Source organism: Alligator mississippiensis, chromosome 14 (genome assembly GCF_030867095.1).
Source record: "Alligator mississippiensis isolate rAllMis1 chromosome 14, rAllMis1, whole genome shotgun sequence".
In the NCBI taxonomy this organism is placed as follows: Eukaryota; Metazoa; Chordata; order Crocodylia; family Alligatoridae; genus Alligator; species Alligator mississippiensis.
This window is the reverse complement of record NC_081837.1, coordinates 6,019,788-6,038,290: the sequence shown is the minus strand read 5'-3', so window position 1 is coordinate 6,038,290 and position 18,503 is coordinate 6,019,788. Positions and strand designations below refer to the sequence as shown.

The 18,503-nt window shown below is 50.4% G+C and overlaps 1 long non-coding RNA gene across 1 annotated transcript in view; it reads left to right on the top strand.

Annotated features, from left to right (window-relative positions):
- Positions 1-13,956, top strand: part of LOC109284567 (uncharacterized) — a 33,832-nt gene extending 19,876 nt beyond the window's left edge. Inside the window, exon 4 of the long non-coding RNA XR_002092056.2 lies at positions 12,351-13,956. This is a non-coding gene — a long non-coding RNA (uncharacterized LOC109284567). The remainder of the gene's footprint in view (positions 1-12,350) is intronic.
- Positions 13,957-18,503: the final 4,547 nt, after the last annotated feature.

The following is an 18,503-nucleotide window of genomic DNA, read 5'->3' as shown; positions in this document are numbered from 1 at the left end:
CACGAGAGCTAGGCATTGTTATTATTGTATACCCTCTCCTCTGAGCTAATATTTAAGTCCATGCACCTTCTGGGCTACATTTAAGGCCCTTCGTTTGATTTGGGGCTCACGTCATCTCTCGGAAGCAATGCACGGTTGTATGGGCTGAGAGATTCCTACCAAGGAAAGCTAAGATATTTCAGCAGGGTGGTTGGTATTTCCATAAATGTTATTCTTCCCTCTGATGTAGCCCCCTGACTTCACTGCTGTGCTTGCTCTCTTTCACCACGCCGATGAAGCAGGCTTCCTCACCTGCAGTTGGTATTTAGCTCCCTAGAGCGGTTGGAAAGTTGTCATCTTTGAGAGGAGCTGTATAAACAAGACGCTGATCCTTTGCAGTCTGTGAAGTGATCTATACACATACTGTCCTGAAAACATTTTGATATAAGGTGCTGTGTGAATATAGAAGACATCAAGGCACAGAGTCCTGCTGCGATAGGCCCATTCATATAACTCGCTCCACTGTGAGCAAGAGTGCTGATGCCCAGTTTTTTTATGATCAGCTCTCACAAGATGTTACAGCTGAAACTCGTATTTTACTTCTTTGGGGCCACGGCAAATGAAATTAAATGTGAACCCATCAGAGGCACCCTGCAGGCACTGAAAAAGAAGGTCTAACCCCAGACCACAATTTATAGCAGATCATAATTGCTGTGTTAGTTGTACTCTGGCACTGGCAGGTTTAAAAGATGCTTGCTAGAACAGCTGGGAGACTCTCGTACTAACTCTGCCACCGATGCTGTGTTCAACCTTGGGCAAGTTTAGCCCGGCAGGGCTTCAGGTCCACGATCATAACACGTTTGCCTACCTTTGTCAAGTGCTTTCCAATCTTTGGAAGAAGGATGCTGCATATACAGTCTTAAATACTTAGCAGCCCTGGGGGTGTTCTTATTTTCACAAGCTGCAAACAGCCCCAAGGGGCCAAACTCACAGTCACAGATTGGTGCAGAACAGGAACAGCTGCATCTCATCCCGTTGCCTCCAGTTGTGCCCTCACTGGTGTATGAGAGCAGTTTTCTACCCTCCTGGACGATACCCTTCACAGCGCAGTGGTCCTCACAGGAGCACCAGCATTGGCACCTGACTGCTGGTGCCTTGTATGCAGTGCTGGATTCTCACCCAGCCAACACTGAAAAGCAGACAGGGCTAGATTTATTCCTCAGCTACTTAAAAGGCAATAACAGCCATGGCCCCGCACAGCAGCTGCACTGATAGGCAGAGGGGCATGACAAATGCTCCGACACATTATTGTATGTAGCTGGTATTCAACAACCTCTTCATCGACTCTGATTTGTCAGCAGAAGCGCCGGTAATCTCCTGGCAGAACTGCCTGCACTCGTGCTCTTGTTCGCAGCCTCTGGATGAGTGTTGTCGGAGAGAGACGAATCAGCCCCCAGTTCCAGCTCTTGTGCGCCAGTGAGAGCCAACGCACACTTTTCTTCTAAGGTGTTGCTAGTAACAGCATCAAAGAGCTGCCAGAGCCGAGGCAGAACAAAGCAGCTCTGCTGAATGGGGAAAAGCAGGCAGCCGCAAGGGTAGCTGGAGAGGAGAGGGGGTTCTGGCTCTGTGAGCGTGCCTTCTTTATTTATCTCGGTCGGCAGCAACCCCGCAGAGGCAGAGGGAGGAAAGAAACTGCCCTCTCTTTATTACCAGGCCCAGAATGGTAGAGGCTGGGGATGGGGATTGGCTTCCTGCCAGCTGCTCAATGACATGCAAGATCGGTTCCTGAGCTGCAGCTCAGCTCCCACCATCTTGCATTGTGCTCCTGTGAGGTCTCACAAGCCTGGCCGGGCATGAGAAGTACTATATTTGCATAGGTGCCGTCCAGCGAGTGGTGCAGAGAACGCAGAACGGGGTGCTGTTCCTCCCGAGCTAATAGTCCCATGCGTGGCTAGGGGGCTGGAGTGGTGGGGGGGATGCTCTTTTTTAGGATGAGTCAAAAACCACTCGTAGTCAATGAGGATTCCCGGGGGCTCTTCATGCCTGCTGGGGTGTTAAACTCAGGGTCCAGGCTCAAATCTAGTTTGGGAAATGACATCAGAGCCCCTCTAATTCCTCCCCCATACTTTCAGTGGGATATGGATGCCTTTCCCACTTCCTGTCCTACCCTGCCGGATGATGTTAAATCACTTTCATGTGCCACCTCAGCAGCATGTGGTGGCCCTTGTATGTGCACACGTGCATATTTATGATGTTGTTACTTTTTTGACCAATGTGGCTAGAGAGAATTCAGGGTCGATAGTAGGCTGTCCCAGTGAAGAGGGAGGGGATTTATTTGGTGCCATCTTGCTTTTTGCACAAAAAATGCACAAAATCCTATTAGGTTGATGCAGGAGTAGTCAAACTGCAAGAGAGTTTCCTTGCCTGGGCATCCAAGGCCTTTTTAGCCCAGTCTGGAAACTCTTTCTCAAAGCTTTATCTAAGACTCACCCTACCTGTGTGTCAAAAGGCGGGTGAGAGCAAACACAAACACGCCACGCCAAAATAAACAAGTTTAAAATGTGTATTGCTCGTTAAATTCATGAGGATTAAACACCGTGATGTGTACAAGCGCCCTGTGGCTCTAGCTGGTTTTAGCTCCTCCTGTGAGTTGTTTCACTGCTTCTCCACCTAAGCTGTGTCTCCCACACACCCACTGTTTGCCAGAGCTGTAGGCAGCCATAGCCCTATGCCCATAAAGTTCAAATTCCTGAATATTTGCTTGGAGTAAAGCCTGCTATTATTTCAGCTACCCAGTCCATAAAGGGGCTTTGTGACTTCTAGCCATCCTACATGAAAGGTGGCAGTTAGACCTACCTGTTTCAACGAGATTTAATCCAACCTATAATGGAAAAAGCTCAGGGGCTTATGAAAGCCGATCTCTACGTTATTACATGATAATAATAATAATGGACTCTTTGTTCATATTGGTACTGCGCTGGACTAATTTGGAAAAAAGCTTTTATTCTGGAGTAAGAGTTGTCCAGAAATAGTTATTCTGCTTTAATTCACACCCTGCTTTAAACTGGAATAACTTTCATGTGCACATGAACTCTTCAATCACAAGTTCTTTGGGATAGGGCCTGTGTCTAAGCCTCTGTTTGGACAGCACCAGATTCAATGGGCGCATCTACATGTGCACTTTAATGTGCATTAGGCTATTTAAATGCACATTAAAGCATCATTAAAAAAACATGGGTGCCTATACACGAGGGCGGCAGCTGCTCTGATGTGCTATAATTACAGTGCATCAGAACAGATGTGATTAATCGAGTCTGCTGGAGTGTGGTAATTACTGTGCTCTAGCCAGCCTCCGCATCTCATGTATCAGCATCCCCATGCTTCAGAATGGCAGTTGGGGTGCTTTAATTAAAGCTCGTTCAACAAACTTTGGATAAAGTGCCCCTACTGCTATTTTTAAGTGCAGGGACACTGGTACACAAGATGCTCCGGGCACTTTAACTAGAGTGGTTCTCAGACTCCACCCCCACCCCCCCCCCCAGCACATGTATAAACTCCCACATGCTGTTTAGTTAATGCGCATTAAAATAGGCTAATGAGCATTAAGCATCACTTAAAAACTGTGCTCTTTAGTTAATGCGCATTAAGACAGGCTAATGTGCATTTTCCTAGTACCTCACAATGGAGATACTAGATTTAATGCGCATTAACTAAAGCACATTAATGCCTGTGTAGACGCACCCAATGGGATACAGAACCTAGTTGTAGCTTATGGGTGCTACCCCAATACAGACACTCAGGAATTAACAAATGATAGTGAAGACAGCCTGCCCTTGGTAGAAATGTAGTCTCCGGGACTGACCAGTTCTGGGAAGGACTATGCAATAGGCTGCTTCTAAAATACTTGTTTTCAAGGACAGATAGAGAGCAGAGCGAGAGGTAGTGAGACAACACAGGACTACCTTTCTCAAGTCACCATTCACAGGGATGGACAAAAATCAGATCCTTCAGGGAAGCCTCATCTGAAAAAAAAGTGGGTCCAAATTGCCCTCAGGGTATTTGGAGGGGCATCAGGGAGGGGGTCCTGAAGAATGATGTGTGTTCAGTCCTTAGCACAGATTTTGCTGGGTCAAATTTAACTCTGCAGGAGCCATAACACACTGCATGCCTCTTGCACTCTTACTGAGCGCTGGAGATGGCAAGGTGCCACCATTCATTTGAGAAGGCTGGGTTTTTTCAAGGCTAAGTCTGTTTATCCAACCGTTAGTGTAACGTACACCGCCTGCGAGCCTAAGTAATATGATGCCAAGGGTGACACTGGAGTGCCCAACGAACAACAGGCCCCAAATCATCATGAATAATTCAGTGAGATGAAGGAGCTCGTACTCTGCGGAGGCTGGAGACCAACGAGTGCTGGACACCTACTGTTACTAGGACCCAGCCTTCATCACTAAGGTCTTGTGGAGGGCAGAGAAAGGACTGTAATTACCTGTGCTGTGTCAGGCACGAGAAGCAGTGGGAAAACCTGTGTTTTGTCATGAAAGATGATGGGGTCTAAGTCTTATTCATACTATTGCGGCAGTGTAAAGGGAGCATCGCTGTCACAGAGAATCGGCCCCCCTTCAGGTTTCACGGTGCTGGGAGCGAGTGCCGGGATGATCTGAAGAGTCGTGGTTTACCCTGAGCAGGTGGTAACCTGTGGGAATGGCTCTTTTCATTTTCAGCTGGGTACTTTTTAGATATCTGTGGGGCTCTGGACTCTCTATCAAGGCAAGAAGAGGGGCAGAGTCCCACCTGAGAGCTTGCTTCCCATGCAGGGGGATACAAGTTGCAGGCTTCCCCCATTTACCAGGTTGGGACATCTCTGGAAGGGAGTTGGGAAGAACGAGAAGAGCGAGATGATCTGAGCAAACGCACAGGGGCAAGGGAGAACCAAGCCTGATGCCCACTCCTGCTCAGCCCTGGGGGGTGTAACGAAGACATCCCTGCTGCTGCTCTGAGGTGCCCCCTGCCAAGTGTAGCACCGCAGCATGTCCAGTCTGGTGCAGTGACTCTGGTCCCACAGTGTGCTGTGCCATGCAAAACCCAAGCCACGCTCTTTTAAATAGGTCAAGGTGGAAGGCGTGCAGCATTGTCGGGGCTGTTCGAAGAAAGGGATGGGCGGATGCATCTCTCCCTGCCCCTGCGGGAAGGGCAAGGAACTGGGAACCCTTCTTTGGCTGAAGCTGTTGGTGCTACAAGAGCAAGGCTGACTGTGAAGTCTCAGCAGTAACATGGTGGTTGCTGTGCATATCTTGGTGTGCAAGCGTGCATCCCTTCTGGACAGCGGCTGATTTTTTTCCACTGGTTCCTCCTCAGGCCGAAGGGTGTAGATTACTGTTCCCCCTCCTTTCCAAAAAGGACCCCTCCCACCCCCATCCTGGGTCCCCTCCTGCCAAGTCACCTCCCTAATTGTCCTCTTTGCATTTCATATCACCAGCCCCAGATTGCAGGAGAGGAAACGACACCCAAACGACGCCCGTGCGACCCTTCCCTCAGCGAGGATCCGCTTCTGCCCTGAGCTGCCCCAGTGCAGATCCAGAGGCGCTGTGCTGAAATCCATGGGCTTGCTCTGGGCTTGAGAAAGCAGGAGAGGAGCAAGCCCCTGGTTCTGCTTCCCCTGGGCCTTGTGCAGAGAGCCAGTGCTGGCAGGATCACGTGGTGCATGGGAGCAGGCTCTTAGCTCACAGGCAAGCAGCGCTGGGGGGTGGGGAATAGAAACCCAGCTAGGTACAGTGGCTCAGGCTTGCTCCAGTGCCTTGGCTCTTCTGGGGCCTGCAGCCCCGCTGAGGCTGATAGCATCTCCTTCCTCCACGAGGGCAGAGTTAACGTGCAACCCTTTTGCTTCCTTGCTGCATTTGCTTGCAGTTGTCTCCGGCTGGCCCGGTGGTTTGGCCCTGCCCTGCCCTGACCGGCAGCACTCACACCTCTCTCCTCTTGTGCAGCCCCTCTGAGCTCCCCTGCAAGGAGAGCTATTGGCATTCTCCAGCACCGATTATTACGATCCCATTCTCCCACCTGCCAATGTTTGCTTCCTCCGCGATGTGCTTTTCCTTGCCTCCCGCAGCCAGGGAGCACGACTCTGGTGTCATTCTGCGTGTGCTTGGCATGTCGAGTCATGAATGTCCTCTGATGCCTCCCCAGGTGGAGGGCCAGGGCGCTTTTGCATGCCAGAGCCAGGAGAACAACTCCCTCCTGGTGCTGCTGGAAACCATTCCTCCACCTTGCATGGGCCGAGAAGCCCACGATAGCGTCATGAGCCTTTGAGGAGGTTTGATCGGTGACAGAGGAGCCTCCTCGTTATCTATTCATGAAGCTATTGATTATAATGCAGCTTTTTCCCATTATGGCTCAGCTCCGCCATCAGAGCTGGGGCGGCCAGGACAATACGGGGAGGACCCGCTCCTGGATGAAACCGCAGCCTTCCAGCTTGCTTGAGCTGCCTAGCGCTGCATGCAGGCCATGGCATTGCCAGCCCCTGCATTTGCTGCTGCTGTGTTGTCCAGTGCTAGACACTCCTGCTGCTTGTGTTGCCAGCACCCTGCAGGTGTGCTGGCTTTGCGTGGCTGGTCACAGGCCTCCAAGCATTTCAATGCGGTCAGATAGCCCCCAGCGTGGTCAGGAGCCTCCCAGATTTCCACAGGCTGCAGTTTGGCTCTGACAGGCACAATGCCTGGCTGTTGCTTGCTGTCGGTCTCTGATTTTCCTTTGACACCACAGCACTATAGCAGCTTAGCGGGCATCAGAGAATCAAGCAAGCCGGGAAGCATGTGGGACGTATCCAGTTGCACACACCCACACACACATGGGGGCCTTTCCAAAAGCAGGAGTGGGTCCTCCTTGGCTCATCAGAGCCCTGGGGCTAATTCAAAACCAAGGGACATCACTGCTGGCTTTCAAGAGGCTCTGGATGAGGTACGAAGAGCGGCTGCCCTCTCCTGAAATTCAGCCTGTTGGCGTCCACCCCATTTTTGCTCCAACAAGGTCAAGAAAACATGGTTTAGGAGGAAAGGTTGGAACAGCTGGGATTATTTAGTCTGGAGAAGAGAAGACTGAGGGGGGACCTGATTACAGTCTTAAAACACCCAAAGGGCGATTCCAGAGAGGGTGGCGATAGTATTCTCTGTGGCTGCAGGTGATAGGACAAGAAATAATGGTCCTAAATTGCAACTAGAGAAATTTAGGTTGGAGATTAGAAGGAACTTTCTCGCCATGAGCGGGGTCAAGCACTGGAGCAGGTTACCCAGGGAGGCTGTGGGGTCTCGAAAGTCTGGTAGTTCCTTGGAAGTTTTCAAGAGCAGGTTGGACAAAGTCTTGGCTGGGATGGTTTAGATGGGAGTGATTCTGTCTTGAGCAATGGGTTGGACTCAATGACCTCCCGAGGTCCCTTCCAGCCTTACTTTTCTAGGCTGCTTGCTGCCCTTCCAGCTAAAGAGGACACAACACAGCCTTCCTTACAGCCCCACTTGCTGCTAATAGACATTTTGGGAATTAGCCACTGTTTCCATAAATCATCATCAAAGTTGAAAGAAATCATCTCCTCTGGCTGCATAGGATACATAAGGCTGGTGGTAATTGCTCCTCTGGAACCAGTCTCTCCAGTAAATGAATTCCTCTCCCTTGGCCACTTGTTTCAGCCACTTATTTTACCTTACTGAATGCAAGTGGCTCGAGCCAAGGGCTGTCTCTCTGGGTGTGTGAACAGCACCTAGCACAGCAAGGTCCTGGACTGCTCATGAGATGCACCTCGTGGTACAGAAACCCCACCCATTCTGTCCTGTAAGGGGCTAGGTGCCGCATTTCCCACTGGCTTCAACAAGTTGTTCCTTCTTCCAAAGAGATTGTAGCTAGAAACCAAAAACCACTGCTGGGAGGGGACAGCCCGTTTGAAACGGGTGGATGAATTACAGCCTAAATGCAAGGGGAAAATGACTCCATCGCTGCAAGCAACTGCCTCCGTGGATGACGAACAGGTCTGGGGACAGCCATCCCTCTCTTCCCCAAAGGCTGTAGTCCCACCACAGCTGCTGGATGGAGCAGGAATTAATTCAGGGGAGGCCTAGGGTTGGTGTTACACAGCAGCTCAGACTAAAGGAGTGACGACTTTTCAGAGGCCCTTCCAGAAGGCAAGATTGAGACCTGTTTGCCTGTTGGGAGTGGGAAGTCCTTGGGTCTCCAGTGCTAATACTGTATTAGTTTGAAGAAGCTATCGAGAGAGGTGAGAAGGAAGCCGATGAGGAAACCTGAATGAAAACCAAATTAACTCCCCTCCTCACTTTGGCAAGACTGGCATTTTTACTTACAGATCTTGCAAGAAACCCACACCGCAAGTGAGATGCAATGTCCTTACAGTGTGTGACCTGGATGCATGCTGATAAGGCTCCTGAGTCATTCAGTGTTGGAGATGTTTGGATCCTATTTGTAAATGTGCAGGGAACGTGCGGGAGGAGGGAAAGGAAGGTTGTTGGTTGTTGTTTTCTTCAAGAAAAAGATCCCAGTATCGTTGGGTCCCTTCTTTCTTAGTAAGGCTCATCTCTAGCAGAGGCAAAGCACTTCAAACTGGCCTTTGTGCTCTTGATTTAGAGAGAACGCTTCAAATGAAAGGACGCCAGGTGTAATTTTATTAACCAGAGGGAAAAATAGCTAAGACAAGTGGGGGAGAGCCTGCACTGGAGGGGTTTGCCAGGTATAGCTAACACCCCCAGTGCAGCAGTACTGGTGCACCCTTTTACAGACCCGCCAGCCCCTCCGGTATGTGGTTTAGGAGCAGGTGCAAACTAAACTTGAAGTAAGAGAATGAACAACACAGGGATTGGCACCACTTTAACTTAAACCAGCTCACATTTGTGCAGGGACACGGCTCAGGTTGACCAGCTGATTGCCATCCATGGGGCCAATTCAGGCTGCAGCCCAGCGAGTGCCTTCTCTGACCCGGCAGAGATCAAATGGACCGCACAAGAAAACGGCGCTGTGTCTACACTGGTAGTCGGCAACACCGGTCATTGAATTCCCTGGCACAAATAGGGCCTTGTTCTCCCAGCTCAGCAGGACACTGCGTTCTTTTAAAAACTGGGCCACCCACAGCACAAAAGGCGCCGAGCACGTCTGAAAATCTAGGGCCAGATTTTCAAAGGGATTCAGGGGCTGAAAGACGCACCTTGGTGCCCAATGGGATTTTCAAAATCACCCGTGTACTTGACTCCTGTTGAAATCAAAGCAAAAGGGACTCGGTCTTTGAACCATCTCTCTAAACACCTGGCTGCATCTTTAGGTGCCCAAACCCCTTTGCCAGTCTGGCCCCTAGCCCTTCTTGAAGGCAGCACTCCCTTGAAATGCCTCGTTTGCTGTGCTCTGGCCCCCAAGCAGTTAATATTTTGATGGACACGTCGTGCCCATCTGTTCCAGCCTAAATCCGTGTGCCACTGGCTTCCACTCTCGCTTCATTTGCTCAATGGCAGTGATGTGCATGCGGTGCTCCCTGCCCTTTCCTTGCAGGCAAAGCTATCACCATCTAAATGAGCCGTCACTGGCAGAAGGGAGGGAGGCTCGGGTTGCACTGGAGGATCTTTCCCGGCGGAAGTGGGGGAAGAGACTGACAACACGCGCAGTTACCCATGCTGTAGCGTGGGAGCAGTGAAGCTCACTCCCTTTTGCAAAAGGCCTTTTGATCCGTGGCCATGTGCATGCCACATATGATCATTTCCAGCACTTGCAAGTGTCTCTCATCCATGAGTGCATTGCTTTGTTTTGCCATGATGAATCTGGTAGTTCTGGGATGCTGTGGTTAACCAGTGAGCACACCCACCCTTGCAGACGTTGTTATGAAGCTGGAAAGGCTTAGTGAACATCTGCTTTTTAGCTCCTTCTCCAAAGCAGACTCCCCTCTCTGGGGCTGCTGCCATGACACCTTCCATGGTAGGTCCTTAGAAGTAGGTGCGGGGGCATCTGCAGTAGGACAGGCTGGGCTAGTTCATAGGACACTTGCCTATCCGTGGCTGGGGAAACCCACTTTCGAGTGCCTACTGCAGCACAGCCCTCCTGGGTGACCCTGGTGAGTTGCTCTGCCTGCCCGAGCCTGCATTCCCACGTGGGCAGCGGAGATAGCAGTACTCCCCCACTCGCCATCACAGTGGCATTCGGTGAACCACTGTCATATACTCGGGTACTATGTCAATGGAGATCTGAGCTGTTAGGCAAAAGCCTTCACTTTCCCCCAGCACAGACATGATACAGAGCCTCTGTTCCTTCCAATGCTCTGCTCAAAGCCTCCCCCTTCCTTTGATTGAAAGTTGTGCCGCTGTGCTGAATGCTGATGAGAACGTGACTCAATCCAGTCCCAGGCACTCCTTTCTGCAAAGGCCTGTTTCTCCCACTCCCAGGACCACTGGGATCCGGTGGCTCCGGCCCCTCTTGCTTCTGGCTAGCAGGCAGGTCAGGCGCCTGGGGGGATGCTCACAGCAGCCCTAGCATTTCAGGGCTGGATGTGATTTCTAGCCAGAGTGAAATGCACATTTGCAGAGCAGGAGAGGGAAATCAAACCTTGCTGACCCGATGGCCGGATCCGTGCCACATCCACAAGAATGGAATATGAGACGGCTTCAGTTTCTAGTGTTAGAGGCGTTGGAGGCTCACACACATTTGGCTCTGAAATGTGTTTAGATCACCACGCAGGAGCTCTGCAATGAGCAGAAGGGCAGGTTGTCAAAATGTTTGATTATCCAAAAATTGTGGACAATAAATGTTGGAGCTGGGGATGGAAGCAATGGGATTGGAACCGTTACGGCTACTGGATCCTCAAATCCTCCTCAAGACAGTTTCCTATGGGAATTTTATAAAGCAGTTTGCCATTTATTTTACATGGGGTTTATCTAGGATTTCTAAAGGAGATTCTAGGGAGCTGATCACAGGCAGGAACCAGGGCACTGTAAACTGGACCATGAACGGGAATGAACAGAGTCGTGTAGAATTTATACCCAAGTTGCTTCATGCAGCTTGTGAGACCCTGGCAAGAAGGATCAACTCCTGGTTAAAAGAAAGGCTCGGTCCAAATGAATTCATCACCATCAGGCAGGATCATTAAAGAGGAAAGGCCTGACGTTAGAAGAAATGCGGGACTGCTTGCTTGCCATCTCCACTCCGCGTCTTCTCTTCTGCAACCCCCTTGGACCCAGGGAGGTTTCTTCCATGCCAGAGGCCCGGAGTCCCCCCAATTGTATTGACCCTCTGGGTAAAATGGGCATTAGACATGGTTGCCTTGTGGTGGATGGTTTTCACACTTGGGCCTGTTCTGCAAATTGTGTAGGCCTTCCCTGCCCTACGGACCTGTGCTAGCATGGCTCGCTCACTCAGGGGTGCCAAGGGGTCCCTTACAAATAGGGCACTGCTAGCAGAAACCCTGACTTTCACGGCAGAATATTTCTATATATCCACGTAGATCCAGGCAGAAGTACCTGGCATGGGTGTGATGAGCCCAGGCCATCCTCACTGTAAATGCTCATAGCTATATCCTGGCTGAAGAAGGGTGGATTCACTATATGGGTGCAAAGCACACCTTTGCTAATATAACTGTGTCCATGGCAGAAGTCCTTTGTGCATATAGAATACCACCAAAGTCCAAACATGGGCTTGATGTGATGGTGCAAGTCCTTCAAGGGATGCAGCTATACCTGTATAAAGGTGCTGATACCTGTATACCCGTCCCCAGTGGGAGTAGCTATACTGGTAAAAAGCACTAGTATAACTGATATAATCATGTCCAAATAGGGAGGATGCTATGGCTCTAACAGTACCAAAAGAGTGAAAACAGTGCAGTTTTCTAGTATAGAAGGTGCCTCGTTTCACTTTGATGTAACTGGATCCATGAGGTACATGACAAGGGAGGAGGAGGGCTGAACTCTGGAGCAAATCCATAAATCAACACGTATTTGTAAAGAAAATACAATACTGGCATGGGTTCTTGTGTTTAGTTGTGTATTTGTATTGCATTTTTATCATATTGCAAATTACTTTTGGCCTTGCGAATGCTTTTCGTCAAGCACAGCTAAACGTGGGGCTTAAATGACTTCCCAGTGTCTTTCTTAATGGTTCTATTTTGTTTCCCTACAAAAGCTTCACAGTTCTCCTTTAAAAAGGGATCAAAAACTGTCAAGCGCTTCATTCATTGTATCAGACACAAAACAATGATTATCAGTGATTGCAGTGTCTCTAGATGAAGAGAAATAACTGCCAGCAGCTCTGAATGTGCTTGCCTGTGTTCCGGATATAGTGCTTGAGAGAGATGGTTTTGTGCTGATATTGAAAAATGGATAAATCCCCTTTTTATTGTCTTCCAGTGGCTTCATGCTCTTGCTAAACAGCCCCCAAAGTGAGCGTGTGAGAGCTCGATCCACAGGCTCCCAGCACCTTCGCTGCCTTACCCATGCTGTATTTAAAACAGAGGATGAAGATTTCAAGGCTGGAGTAGCTGCACCAGACACCTGCAGGAAAGTGAATCGTGAGCACAAGGAGGGGTGAGAAAGTGAAGAGCAAAGCCTGAGACACTAAATATGCCTCATTAGGAAGTGGCACTCAAGCAAGGCTGCAGGCAAAGAGCTTTCTCTTTAGAGATTTCTTCCTCTGCGGGCCCGTTTAATTGCCAGGGCCTTTTCTCCAGGCCAGGTATCTCCCACACTCGTCTGAAATGGATTTTTACTGGGCCAGGATCAGGAATTCAGGAGAGGAATGACTTCAGTAGGAGCCCAGTCTTGCTAATGGTATCAGTAGTGGTGACTGGATGCTGCTACAGTAGTAAAAAGACAAGTCCTAAATAATCATTACTCATGCCTTGTGCATATTTCTGGGTATAATTAAGAGTGTCATCATCACCTGCCTTCTGCTTTTGGCTCTGGGGGCTGCTTTATGCCCAGCTGTGCTTGCTCTGACCTCCTTTCCCCCCCTTTGGCCAACCCCTGCCCCATGTGGACTCGCTGTCCCATCCCCATCTCCTCTGGGACTCTTGCCTTCCTCTTGTTTGGGAGCCCTGAATCCTCGTCCCCAGGGAGTCTGCCTCAGGTAGGCCCCCAGCTGCTGATTTGGTGCCACCTTTCCTGCTGCTGTTTGGCCCTGGCATTGCCATGCCATCTAGGAGTTCCTCTATCAGGCCCGGATCCCAAAAATCCAGCTCAGATTTAGATGCGTAAGATCTTTCAACCCAATGCAGTCAGTGACCTCCAGCGAGAGCTGTGGACTATAGAGCAGTCACTCCCAAAGGAAATGTCAGGTAGCAGCAACTTGGTTTTATGCTTGTATCCCTAATGGCTTGATAGCAAGCATGATTCCAGCTGAGGCCTTTGGCACAACTGCAACATCAATATTTCCTTTGACTGTTTAGGAGAAATAGGAGCATGCAAACCATGGTAGCTGAGCCTGGTTATTACATTGTCACTGAACTTGGGAATATGGGACTTGCCAAATACAAGGAAATAAAAAACTAGGGTTTTGACGTCTGGTGATCATTAGACATCCCGCAGTACTCTTTGCTGTTGGGAGGGCATTAATGCCACTCTCCTGGCCAGACTAGGACCCAGGTGGATGGACCCCTCTGCCCTACATCTGGAAAGCTGGGGCAAGAGGAGAAGAGGAACACTTATTCCAACAGCTGTGCAGTGTCACGGGAAACGTCAATGCACAGCTGCTAGGTTTCACCCTAGAGCCAGCTGCAAGTGTTCAGACATCTGTCCTCTGTGTACAGGCAGTCAAATGGATGGCAAACTGAACAGATCTACCCCACAGAAATCAATTCCATGTGGCAGGTAGGGAGATTAGATGCTATTGGCAAACTATGGAGCAGGGACAGATGCTTACGTTGGGGCATGGACAGCACCTTGCACGGTGCCGTCCTGATCTGGGTTACGGCCCCAGAGCTGATGGAGTACAAATAACAATGATGGCGCTGATCAATAAAATACACACCAGCTGCTTTCATCATCAAGGTGATGCACATGGAAGACAACTGTGTTTGCTCTGTGTGTGTGTGCAGGGCCACTCAGGCCATGACTGGAGCTTCTAGACACGTGATTAATAACAATCAATAAGGAATAAGATAATAGGAATAGGAAGCTCTTCCATACTTCACTTCACACTGCTAGAACTTTGTTTGTGTCCATCTCCCTGGGGCCTGCCATAGGCCTGCAGGATCTGAATCCTGCTCACGCTAAGCTAGCCGTGTAACAGGGCCTCACAGTAGGTATAGATCACATGCTGACATTGTGCAAATGCATCTTGGTGCGCTGAAGGATTTTGCTGTAGGGGTTGTCACTAGGACTGATTACACCAAACTCCTCAGGGCCTTTTCCATCTGGTACCTCTGAGCCAAGAGCCAGCACCTCTCTTGTTGCATACACCCCTGCGTGTGCAGACATCTACTAGGTCTTATGCTGCAATGCTGGTCGACAGGTTTGCTGAGGAAGCAAAGGGAGGCCAACACAGCACAGCGTGGTCTTCCTTTCCTCTGGATCCCAGTGGGTGTGTCTACATGTGCAATTAATTAATTTGAATTTTGTAAAATTTGCTCCAGATAGGAACAGTTCAATCCGGAGCTGCTCCTGCCCTGCTCTGCCCCCCTGCAGCAGCCTGGGTTGGCAGCGGAGAGGTGGAGGGGTGGTCTGCCTCCCAGCCACATGGAGATCGGGATGGGTCCCAATCTCCACGTGGCTGGGAAGCAGCTGCCTGGCAGCTGGGACAGCTCTCCCCATCCTAAAGAGATGGGGATGAGTCTCAATCTCCATGTGGTTGGGAGGCAGCGTCCCACCAAGTCAGGACAGCTCTCCCTGCCCCCTGTGGCCTCCTGGTGCCTAGGCTAACCAGGAGCAATTTGCTCCCAATCAGCATCTACACATGCACTTTGGTGCATTAATGTAATGCACCGATTTCTAGTACCTGTATCTACAGGTACTAGAAAATGATGCATTAAACTAATCTACTGTGCAGTAATTGCTGTGCATGTGTAAACAGCGATGATTTACTGTGCATTACATTAGTCTAATATGCAGTAAAGTATCTCGTGTAGATGTACCCTGTGACTCTTGCACCTGCAATGTGCCTCCAGAGCAGTAGAGAATAGGCCAGTTCAATTCCACTTTAGCTGGGAGCAGATATTGTTACCCTGCTTTTGGATAACAATAGGAGCACTAAGCATGTGACTGTGTAGCCTTTCACATCCTTACTCACTAAGTCATGAGGTCAGCAAGTATCACTCAGGGACATAAAAGGTCTGATTTGCAAAGGCACTGGGCATTTGAGTTCAGTGGGAGCTGGGGGCTTTCATTACCTCCGAGAATTAGGGGCTGAGCAGCACCCAGCAAGCAGTTATCAAACACAGGATTTGAAATCAGCAGTGCCTGGGTCACAGACACATTTTAGCAGGAGATGAAACATGTCACTGCGGGGCTTTGTCTGTGCTGGCAAGGCCCAGCCAAAGGCCTTTCTAACAGAGGCAGTTCCTCTTGGATTCATTTAGTGTCCTCATTTCTTGAGCTCTCTGATTCTGCCAAGCTGAAGGGCTGGATTTTGGGGTCTGTTTGTGGCTGGCCTTGTTTTATAGCATTGGTTTAGTTTTCAACAGCATTCCAGGGGCTGGCAGCATGCATAAGTGAGGCACTTTAATTAGGAAGGGGAATGGTCCATCACCCAGCTGTCTGCTGCTCAGGTGAGGATACAAGTCGTGGAATGAGCCCCAGTCTGCCCCCCAGGTACCATCACTGCCTCTGGACTAGTCCTCCAGTAGGCAGCTGTATTATCCTGCTAGATAGCTTGCAATATCCCAGCCCCTCCTGCAATAACATTTGTTCTAGTTAAGAGCCACATGAGCCTAGGAATTGCACATCCCTCATCTGTCCGCAGCTATCAGTGGCTGGCACATAAGCATCCAAAGTTTTCCACGGGACAGGTAGTAGCAGGGGCGTGGCAAGAAAGATAGCATCTGCTGTGTTTTCTACAGGCTGCTTATCTACAGCCCAGGATGTCTTGGCACCTCTGCCCAAGTGAAATGGAGCAACCAAAATGCAAGCCGGCGTAGAGCCATCCTGACAGATGGGCATGCGTGCAGGCAGGCAGGGGACCAGGTATGTGCACAGAGTACATTTACTGAGGGCAAGAGTCCCCAGCGGGCAAGATCAAGCAGCTGTTGACATGGCCTTCTGTGCCTCTAGTTAAATGTATGTGGCATGGATCATCCCGGCTCCTTTAACCCTGCCATTACACAGGCCAAGCCTCTGACTTGATCTCACAACCTCTTCTCTTTAGGTGTGTTGGAGATGGAGAGATGAATTCCCAGGGCATCCTCCTCTCCTTGATCCTCTTTGTTTGAGGGCTCCATGCAACTGGTGAGAACATGCTCTTGTGCCAAGCCTGTATAAATCAAAAGGTGTCTGACTCTTCAGCAGATGCCTATCTCCAATAATAGCCATTAAGGAGGGCTTGACACCCTTGTATACAGGTGGGGAGTGCTGGATCAGGCCCTGAACTGCCCCGACCTGGCAGAGTTATTATTACAGGGTTTTTGAAACCTCGCTTGGTTTCTATGTGAAATGCCGGGACACCAGTATCAGCACAGCTCCCCCTCCCTTTGCATTGCACTTTCTCCTGTGCCTCCTATTAGCCTACAGAAGCATGGAAATAGTCTTTTAGAGGGACCACAGTTGGCTAGGGATGCTCGTTACATCCCTGCTTCCTTTCAGTGTCCCTTAGCTCAGAAATGCCATAGGTTTCTTACGCTCCCTGCCCCTGCAACCACATTTAAATAGCTACAAACCAGCTAGAGGAACTCCTGGAGCAAGCAGAGGAGGAAGTTAAGTGATGTGTTGCTGTCTGAGGCACTGTTTGGGACAGGGGTGCAGTTGTACCACCTGGGCTTGTGATCTTCCCAGATTTCCCATGCTAAGCAGGCTTCAGCCTGGCAGTACTCAAATGGGAGCTCTTCGAGGAAAAACCCAGGCTCCAGCAGGATGGAAAGCCACTGGTTCAGGAGGAGGCATTCTTCCCTCCTTGTTGCTTTCACTCGATGAAGAGACCGGTGTGAACAAGGAAAGTCTGCAGGGAGGCGCAGACCTTGCACCATGCCTGGAAGATGGGCAAACTACATCTCTGAGACTGGGGAGCAAAGTGGGTTTTCTAGTGGAAGTCCCCAGGCTATATTCCCTAGCCCCTAAATGTACATGCATCTGGGGATGGGCTTCTTTGGCATGCCAGCTAATCTCCCCTGTTGGGTTAGAGCACAAAGACAGGTAGTGATGCATGTGAATTGTATTGGGCTTTTTAGACGGACACCAACAGCTTGTACAGCCACTTATTCTGCGTGTGCAGCATTGCCAAGAAAGCAGGCAGCCCCATTCAGTACTAGGAGCAGCCTAAATCCACCCTGGGCCAATGCATTGGAGCAATCCCCTGTGGAGGTGACAGGCTCCTGAATAATGGTGGGGAGTCAGCCGCAATCAGGCACCAGGCTGTTGAGAACGGACATCATCAGAGGCGCCTACATGCTTCAAAGGCCTGTGAATCTGGAGAGTGACTGGCTGGTTTTTTGTGGCCCTGGGTCTCTCAGCTGTGCTCCAAGGTTACAGGCCCGGTGTACCCTAGAAATGAAGTGCACGGGGGGCACCTCTCAGTCCGGGTGCCTGGAATCTCAGCACCCTGGTTCGGTCAGGCATATTCCCCAAAGTCTGCTTTCCTCTGGGCACTCCAGCTCCCACCTTGCTTCACCCGTCCGGGGTTGCTCTATGCCAGCATCTTGGGCGCAGTCACTCTGCTATGTGTCAGCCTAGTGCAGAACCAGCAAGGGCCTAACTCAAAACGAAGGAGACAGTGCAAAGGAGAGCGCTCCTGCAAAGCACAGCGGGGCTCACCAGACACCAAGGAGTTCACTATGCCGCAGACAAGCTCCCCATCAAAGGAGAGGTCCGGCGAGGCCGGACAAGTCTTCTTGGCCCTCACAGATACCTGGACATCTGGAAACCATGGGGCTTTTTGGTTTGTTGAAAGGCCTCACCTAGTTCTGATGGGTTGAGCAGCCTCTATCATCTCAGGACTGCAAATGAGCTCGCATGGCCCTTAGCAAATGGGAGCATCATTAGCTCCCTGGGACAGAGTGGGAAACTGAGGCACAGGGACGTGGAAGTGACTTTCACACTCCCCCGGGCAATCGGCCTCAGAGCCAGGAGCAGAAGCAAGGTCTCCTGACTCCGTGTCTGGCGGTCCACGGCCTCCTCTCACTGCGCTGCGTGTACGTGGTTGACACTAATGCCAAGGGGCCACTTGCCTATGCCAACGCACCGATCCTGACCCCGCTGCCAACACACTCCGTGACCCGAGGCCACTCACTCGTGCTCTGCGCGCCTTCGTTTCCTCCTCCGTAACTACGGGAAACCGTACTAATGCTGCCACCCTCCCAGGGGTACAGCGAGGCTTAATTAACGAGCGTGCGTAATACGCTTGGAGATCTCGGGCAGCAG